This window comes from Dipodomys ordii, unplaced genomic scaffold (genome assembly GCF_000151885.1).
Source record: "Dipodomys ordii isolate 6190 unplaced genomic scaffold, Dord_2.0 Scaffold33, whole genome shotgun sequence".
Lineage (NCBI taxonomy): Eukaryota > Metazoa > Chordata > Mammalia > Rodentia > Heteromyidae > Dipodomys > Dipodomys ordii.
In genome coordinates this window covers 3,152,989-3,162,203 of record NW_012267249.1, presented here as the reverse complement: position 1 = coordinate 3,162,203, position 9,215 = coordinate 3,152,989, and the positions used below count along the sequence as shown (strand labels likewise).

Below are 9,215 nucleotides of genomic sequence, written 5' to 3'. Positions count from 1 at the left end.
CTTTTTTCTTTTTGCTTATGTGGTGCTGAGGAATCGAACTCAGGGCCTCAGGCATGCAAGGCAAGCGCTCTACCACTGAGCCACCTTCCCAGCCCTTAAGACAGATAAGAGATTTATAGTCTTTAGATATAAAGGAAGCAGGCAGTGTTGATTTTTCTATACTTAGTCCTCTACCAAAATCTTACCTTTATTTAAAAACATTGGCACCTAGTCTCACTGGAGAGCATTTTAGAAGCTCAGAGATCCTTTAGAGCTTTCCACATACAATTTAAGAGCTTCAACCAGTGCACAGGTAATGTTGATTGTGTCTGTATAGGATCAGACAAGTAAGCAAAGAAACAAACATTGCTAAACAGTATGAAATATCAGGAAATCAGGAAATTATTTAAATCTCTTTTCTTTTAGTACTCTGTTATTTCTTTTGTCAACATTTCTCTTGGAGTTTTATCTATGTCCTAAGTAAACACAGAATCTCAGGACTTGTGCTCATTTGAAATAATACAGACAAGGTTCATATTTTCACCTGAACATTTTTTAAAGGAAAATACAGTAAACAATAGTTTTCAAGTCACTAAATAGTGGTACCTTAGACCTGAGAAGCAAATTAACTAAGCCTTGTATCATTTCCCAGCTTACTACCTTACAAACATTTTCATATCATGGTCTTGGGATGTGGAACCTACGCTGAGCCAGCAGACTCCCTAATTAGAGGAACTGGAACTGAGAGTCCAGCGTCACCAAAGTGGCTAAATGTGCAGGAAAAATACTAGAGAAGAGAAAACTTCACAGGAAAAAAAACCCTCATAAAAATCATAAGAGAGTCCTGAGGTATTTAGGAAAGTACTAGTTTTTAATACATGTATATGAGGAAACCACCTAAGACCAAAAAAAAAACCCATCTGAAAGGATTGGAAGAAAGACAAGACTGTGGGCTGGGAAGGTGGCTCAGTGGTAGAGTGATTGCCTTGAATGCCTGAGGCCCTGGGTTCGATTCCTCAACACCACATAAGCAAAAACAAAAAAGCTGGAAGTGGCACTGTGGCTCAAGTGGTAGAGCACTAGCCTTGAGCTGAAGAGCTGAGGGACAGCGCCCAGGCCCAGAGTTCAGGCCCCACAACTGGACCCCCCCCCAAAAAAAGAGAGACAAGACTGAAAATAGTTCTTGATCTCACCAGCTCACCTAGAAAATCACTTAATTCATTGACTACTAGATTGAATACAGGTCTATCAAATCATAAAACTAAGACTTGAAAGATCAAAATGTCCCTATGTAACTCATATGGGAACATTACCCAAGAAAATGTATAGAAGTGTAGAATGTATAGAAGTCCAGAATCTAACAGACAAAACTCACAATGCTTATGTCTAATTAAAGATTACTATGAATGCAAGGAGGCAGAAGAAAATAATGATAGAATTATTAATTGACTTAGGACCTACATATATCATAGAATAGCAGATAAGCATATGAAACTAATATTTTAATGGCTTGATATGTCCAAAGGTTAGCAGAAAAAGAGATGAAAGGTAAAAAATGATTCTAGATGTAAAGGAAAGATTAGTAAACTTGGAACTTGAAGGTATAACAATAGAAACTATACAAAATGAAATGTAAAGAAAAAAAATGAAAAATGTACAAGTGAACCATGGGATAGCTTTAAGTGGCCAAGTCGACATATAGTTGGAATTTATAAGAGATGAAAAGGGAAGCAAAGGCTGGGCGCTGGTGGCTCACGCCTGTAATCCTAGCTACTCAGGAGGCTGAGATCTGAGGGTCGCAGTTCAAAGCCAGCCTGGGCAGGAGAGACCGTGAGACTCCTATCTCCAATAAACCACCAGAAAACCAGAAGTGGCTCAAGTGGTAGAGCACTCCTTTGAGCTGAAGAGCTGAGGGACACTGCCCAGGCCCAGAGTTCAAGCCCCACGACCGACCAAAAAAAAAAAAAAGAAAAGAAAAGGGTAGCAAGTATGTGAAGAAATAATGACTAAATTTTTTCAAACACTGAGAAAAACTAACTCCACAGATCTAGGAAATTGAATGAATCCCAAAAATTAAGCAACAAAAAGAAAAATACTCTGAAGCATATCATGAGTTATCCAAAATCATTGATAAAGAAAACCTTAAAAGTAACCAGAGAAGTTTTGAAGATAAACTATGATTTATTAAAGGTACTCACTGTAAATCCTAGAGCAACCACTAAAATATTGGAAAAGAAATACTAAAATAGTATATTTAAACTTAGCCATATCAGTTATCAAATTAAATGTTAATGTTCTAAACATTCCATTAAAGACTGAGATTGACACAGTGAATAAAAAGTAAGGTCCAGCGTATATACTTCCTGCAAAAAATTGCACTTCGAATATAAGAACAGAAATAAGTTAAAAGTAAAAGGATGAAAGACAGTAATACTATGTTGACATAGCACCTCAGCACATATGAAAAAAGAAGAAAGGTTTTAATTAATGACTTCATCTCCCACTTAAGAAAGCCTAAGGGGGGAAAAAAAAGAAAGCCTAGGGGATAAAAAGGAGCAAGTTAACTAAAGTAAACAGAGGGCAGGAACCAGTAAAGACTACAGCATACATCTATGAACAAAAGAAAAATAATAGAGAAGGCTATTGAAACTAAAGTTGGTTCTTGCAGGGAGCCAGTGACTTATGCCTATAATCTATGCTACTCAGAAGACTAAGATATGAGGAAACCAGATCTGACTTGAAGCCTGCACTGGCAGACAAACCCGAAAGACATTTATTTCCAATTAACCAGCATAAAGGCAAAACTGGAGGCATGGCTTATAAGTGGTAGAGCTCTACCCTTGTCCAAAAAAACAACAACAAAGGAGAGTTCAAGGTCCTGTTTTCAAGCCCTAGTATAGGCACAAAGAAAAGTTGATTCTTTGCAAAGACTAAGGAAATTGATAAGCCTCCAAGCACAGTGATCTAGAATAAAGAACAGAAGAGACAAATAGAAGACATTTAAAAGATACCTGAAATGAGAGATAATAATCAGTATAGATTCTACAAATGCTGAAAGAATTAAGGAAGTATTCTGAACAAGTACATGTTTTTAAATGTGGGAAACTAAGTTGAAATGGATAACTTCATGAACAATACAAATTACCAAAGCTCAATCAAGAATATAGAAAACCTGAAGAGCACTATTTGAGTTATACAAATAATACCTAAAAGCTTTTCTGCAAAGAAAATTATATAGTTTAGAGACTTCACTAGTGAATTATTTCAAACATATAAAGAAGAAATATTAGAAATTCTACATAGATTTTTTTTCAGAAGACTTAAGAGGAGGTACTTCCAGTTATATGAGGTAAACACCTTACAGCCAAAACAGGCAAACACTTGTGGATGAAACCTCACAAGGATATAACAACAATAAAAAAATAGACTAATATTCCTGATAACACAGGTACAGTATAAGTGTCCTCAATAGAATACTTACAAATTGAATGCAAGAATACATCCAAAAGCCTGGATACTATAATCAAGTTTGTTGGTTTTATTCCCAGGATACAAGAATGGTCCAACATATGCAAATTACTAAACATAATATATTACATAATAGAAGGTAGTATAAAAATCATATGATTATTTTAGTAGATGTAAAAGAGGCATTTGATAAAATTTAGTATTTTTATAATAAAAGTCTTGAGTATATTAGATATAGAAGGATCATACCTCATCATAATAAAGAATATGTAGGATAAGTATAAATGCAAATCTTAATAAAGGGGAGAAAACAAGGCATTTTCCCAATATCAGGAATAAGAGTGTCCACTCATCAGTCTTACTCAGGATATTATTAGAAATATTACCAGAGAAATTAGGAAAGAAATAGAAATAAAAGGCATAGTAGGAGGAAATGAAGAAGTCTAATTATCCATGACAACAGATTATATGATTATACACTTTGAAAACACTAAAGAAGCCACCAAAAGACTATTAGAACTGGATAAATGAATGCAGTACAATAACAGTATACAGAATTTTCATGCAAAAATCAGTACCTTTTCTATAGATCAATAGTTAATTTGCTGAAAATGAAATCACAACAGCAGCCTCATTTATAATAGCCAGAAAAGAAGAAAAAATACCTGGGAATAAACTTAACAAAGAAAATACTACAATTTGAATTATAAAACACTGATCAAAGAATAAAGAAGACACAAAAGTGGAACCCATGTTCATGGGTTAAAGAATCAATATAGTAGAGCTGTGGCTCAAAGTGCTAGAGTACTAGCCTTGAGCTGAATTGCTCAGGGACAGCGCCTAGGCCCAGAGTTCAAGCACCATGACAAAAAAAATATCAATATAATGAAAATGTCCATAGTACCCAAAGTGGTCTATAAATTCATGACAGTTCCCATCAAAATGAGAATGACAGGCTGGGAAGGTGGCTCAGTGGTAGAGAGCTTGCCTTGCATGCATGAGGCCCTGGGTTTGATTCCTCAGCACCGCATAAGCAGAAAAAGCCTGAAGTGATGTTGTAGCTCAAGTGGTAGAGCACTAGCCTTGAGTTAAAGAGCTGAAGGACAGTGCCCAGGCCCAGAGTTCAAGCCCCACTACTGACAACAAAACAAAAACATGAGATTGACATTCTTTGTTGAACTTAACAAAATAATCCTAAAGTTCATATGGAAGCACAGAAGACCCATAATAGCCAAAACAATCTTCAGTAAAAAGTACAAAGCTAAGGCATTACAATATCTGATTTAAAGACATACTAACTAATCATAGTCCAGAACAGCATGATGTTGGTATGTTGGTTGGCATAAAAGCAGACACTGACAATAGGACAGAGTAGATAGCACAGAAATATATATATATATATATATATATATACAAACACACATATATATATACATATATGCATATATATGTGCACACATATATATACATATATGTATATATATGTATATATATATATGTGCTGTCTATCTATATACAGCCAACTGTCAACAAAGGTATCAAAAATATACACCAAAGAAAAAACTGCCTCTTTTATAAATTGTGCTTAGAAGACTGGATATCAAGGTCACAATTTGCCTTATAAATCTTTATCTTTTACCAAAAATTCTACTGAAAATGGATCTAAGAAGCTTACTATAAAACCTGACACTCCAAAACTACCAGAGGAAAGCATAAGGGAAACATTTCAAAATATGAGTACAAGCAATAATTGTCTGGATAATAATTTTCTCCAAAAGCACTGAAAGCAAAAGCAAAACTTGAATTATATCAACTAAAAAGCTAAGGAAATAACCATCAGAATGAAGAGATAACCTCCTAAAAAGGAGAAGATATTTGCCAACAGTTTATCTGACAGAAATAATATCTGGAATATATAAAGAATTCCAAAAACTTAATCCTGAGCCTGGCTAAAATCCCAGCACTAGTGAGGCTGAGGCAGAAAGATGATGAATTTGAGGCCAACTGGGGCTACATGGCAAGTTCCCAGACTATCCAGGACTTCAAAGCAAGACCTTGTCTCAAACTAAAAAAAACAAAAACAAAAAACTGTTAATTAAAAAATGAGCAAACAATCTGAATAGATATTTCTCAAATAAAAAATACAAATGGCCAACAAATACATGAAAAATGTTCAATGTTATTAGCCATTAAGAAAATATCCATCAAAACTACAGTAAGATTCTATATAAATATAATAAATGTTAGCCAAGCACTGATGGCTCACACCTAGCTAGCTAGCTAGGACTAGCTAGTCCTAGCTAGCTACTCAAGAGGCTGAGACCTGAGGATTGCTATTCAAAGCAAGCCCAGGCAGGAAAGTCTGTGAGACTTTTATCTCCAATTAATCATCAAAAAAAGCTGGAAGTGGAGCTGTGGCTCAAGTAATAGTCTTGAGCACAAAAGCTCAGGGACAGAGCTCAAGCCTTTAGTTCAAACCTCAAGATCAGCACTCGTGTGCACACAGACACACACACACACACACACACACACACAAAATGCTGTTAAGCATGTGGAGAAAAAGGAGGACTTATATATGGTTAGAAGGAATGTAAATTTGTATAGCCTCTATGGAAAACAATTGAAAGTTATACAGTATATAACAAAGGAAATGAAGGCATCATAGACATAGATTAATTAGAATTGAGAATCCAGAAATGAACCCATCAATTTTTGATCAGTTGATTTTCAATAAGGGTGTCAAGACAGTTTTATTGGATTTTCAATAGTTATAGGAATAGTTGTATATCCACATGTAAAGAGTGAAGTACCCTACCTTCATACTATATACAAAAATTAACTCCAAATGGATCATAGACTTCAATGTAAAAACTAACACTGTAAAAGTCTTAGAAGAACGCATAGAGGTAAAAGCTTTATAACTTTAGCTTACATGTTAATTTCTTACGTACAAGACAAAAGAATAAGCAACAATAAAATAGGTAAGTTGAACTTCATCCAAATTAGAAACTTTCAATTCCATCATCAAGATGATGCAAAGACATTTATAATGGGAGAAAATGCTTGTAAGTCATATATAATACAGACTTTTATTCCATAAGTATAAATAATTCTATGTTCACAAATAAAATAAAATTAAATTAAAAAAAAAGAATTCTTGCAACCCAACAATGAAAGGCAACACAATTTTACAATGGACAAATAGTTGGGGTGCATATTTCTTTATATGTATTATAAATTACATTATCACATAAAAGAAACTCACCACCATTATCTTTAGAGAATTGTCAATCAATAGTGCAACAATATACTACTTCATATCCACCAGATGACTTTAAAAGGGAAAGAATAGCAATGGTGAGACTATGACAAGATGATGGACACCTATTGCCACCTTAGAAAACAGTTCAACGTAAATTACTCAAAATCTTGTTTTACTCCAGGTGCTCATCCTAGCTACTCATGAGGCTGAGATCTGAGCATCACAGTTCAAAGCCTGCCCATGCAGAAAAGTCTATCAACTCCTATCTCCAATTAACCATCAGAAAACCAAAAGTGGAACTGTGGCTCAAAATGGTAGAGCATTAGCCTTGAGCACAAAAGCTCGGGGAGACAGTGCTGAGGACCTGAGTTCAAGCCCTATGACCGACAATTTTTTTTTCCTTTTGTGCTGGTACTAGGGCTTAATTTCAGGGCTTCTCACTCATGCTAAGCTTTTTCACTCAAGGCTGGCACTCTGCTAGTTAAGTCACACCTCTACTCCAGCTTTGTACTGGTTAGGTAGAGATAAGAGTCTTAGATTTATCTGCCTGGGCTGGCTTTGAACTTCAATCCTCAGATCTCAACTACTGAATATTTAGGATTACAGGTATGAGCCACTGGCACCACCTTCAAAGTTTTAAACAGAATTACCACATAACTCAGCAATCCCTCTCATAAGTATATGCCCAAGAAAATAGAAGATATATGTCCATACAAAAATACATCACATGATGTTTATCACATCATTATTCATAACAGTCAAAAAAACCAAAGATCCAATATCTATCAAATGATAAATTAATAAACATAGTGCATCTACATAATGCAATATTATTCTGTAATTAAATGAAATAAAGCATTGATACATACTATATTATGATAATCCTTCCAAACATTATGTTAGGTAAAAAAATCATTCACGTATTGACCACATATTATATAATTACATCTATATAAAATGTCCAAAATAGGCAAATATACTTAGAAACAAAAGGTAGCCTAGTAGTTTCTAAAGACCAGACTGAGAAGTAAATGGAAAGTGACACTCAATAAACAGTTTTTTGCTGGTGATCAGGGAGTATCATAATTTAGGTATGGTGTTTGCACAACATAGATATCCTTAAAAACATTAAATTCATACTTTTAAGGTATGTAAGTTAAATTTATACCTATCATGTGATCCACACATTCCATTCTTACATGTTTATGCAACTGAAAAGAAAATGGCCCTCTGTCTGTGACTTCTACATTTATGTATTCAACCATCCACATAGCAAGCATATTTTGGAAAAATTGTTTCAGTTCTGACCATGTACACACGTATTTTTTATCATTATTCCTTAAACAATACCCTTAAACAATTCCTTAAACAATATTATTATTAACATAGCACTTAATCTAGTGTATGGGTGGTCCAAGCATGGTGATATTCATTTGTAATCCTAGCATGAAGGTGGCTAATGTAGGAGGATCATGAGTCTAAGACTATCTTGGCAAAAATAGGTAAGTTCCAGGATAGCCTGGGAAGAAACTGTTTCAAAATGAAAATATGAGGGGGGAGAAACACAACAAATCAAAGAAAGGTTGGACAAATGGGATTGCATGAAGTTGCAGAACTTCTGCATGGCAAAGGACATAGCTAGCAAGATAAATAGAAAGTCCATGGATTGGGAGAAGTTCTTCACTAGCCATACAACGGACAAGGGTCTCATATCTAAAATATACCTGGAACTCAAAAAATTAAATCCCCCAACAACAAATCCTCAAAGGAATAACTGCCCAATAAATAAGTGGGCTAAAGACTTAAAGAGAAACTTCTCTGGAGAGGAAATAAGAATGGTCAATAAACACATGAAGAAATGCTCAACCTCTCTAGCCATAAAAGAAATGCAAATCAAAACAACATTGAGATATCACCTTACCCCAGTTAGAATGGCTATAATCAAGAACTCTTAACAACAGATGCTGGAGGGGATGTGGCCAGAAGGGAACCCTACTGCATTGTTGGTGGGAGTGTAAACTTGTTCAACCACTTTGGAAAGTAGTGTGGAGGCCTCAAAAGACTCTGCATGGAGGTCCCCTATGACCCAGCAATCCCACTTTTGGGCATTTACCAGAATGATCACAAACAAGACCATATTAAAACTACCAGCACAACTATGTTTACTGCAGCATTATTTACCATAGCTAAGATATGGAACCAACCCAGGTGCCCCTCAGTAGATGAATGGATCAAGAAAATGCAGTGTATATAAACACAATGTAATTCTATGCCTCCATCAGAAAGAATGACACCACCCCATTTGTTAGGAAAGGGAAAGACTTGGAAAAAATTATATTAAGTGAAATAAGCCAGGCCCAAAGAAACATAGGCCCCATGGTTTCCCTTATTTGCAATAACTAGTATATATCTGAGACAAGTAGAAAAGGTCAGATAAGATAATGTTAAGTGAAATGAACCCCAAGATAAGGACACAAGTGGTTTTTTTCTTGCTTGCTATTGTTTC

At 35.1% G+C, this 9,215-nt stretch overlaps 1 protein-coding gene across 1 annotated transcript in view; it reads left to right on the top strand.

Annotated features, from left to right (window-relative positions):
- Scmh1 (sex comb on midleg homolog 1 (Drosophila)) overlaps positions 1–9,215 on the top strand; it is an 85,190-nt gene that overhangs the window by 18,936 nt on the left and 57,039 nt on the right. The window lies entirely within an intron of this gene.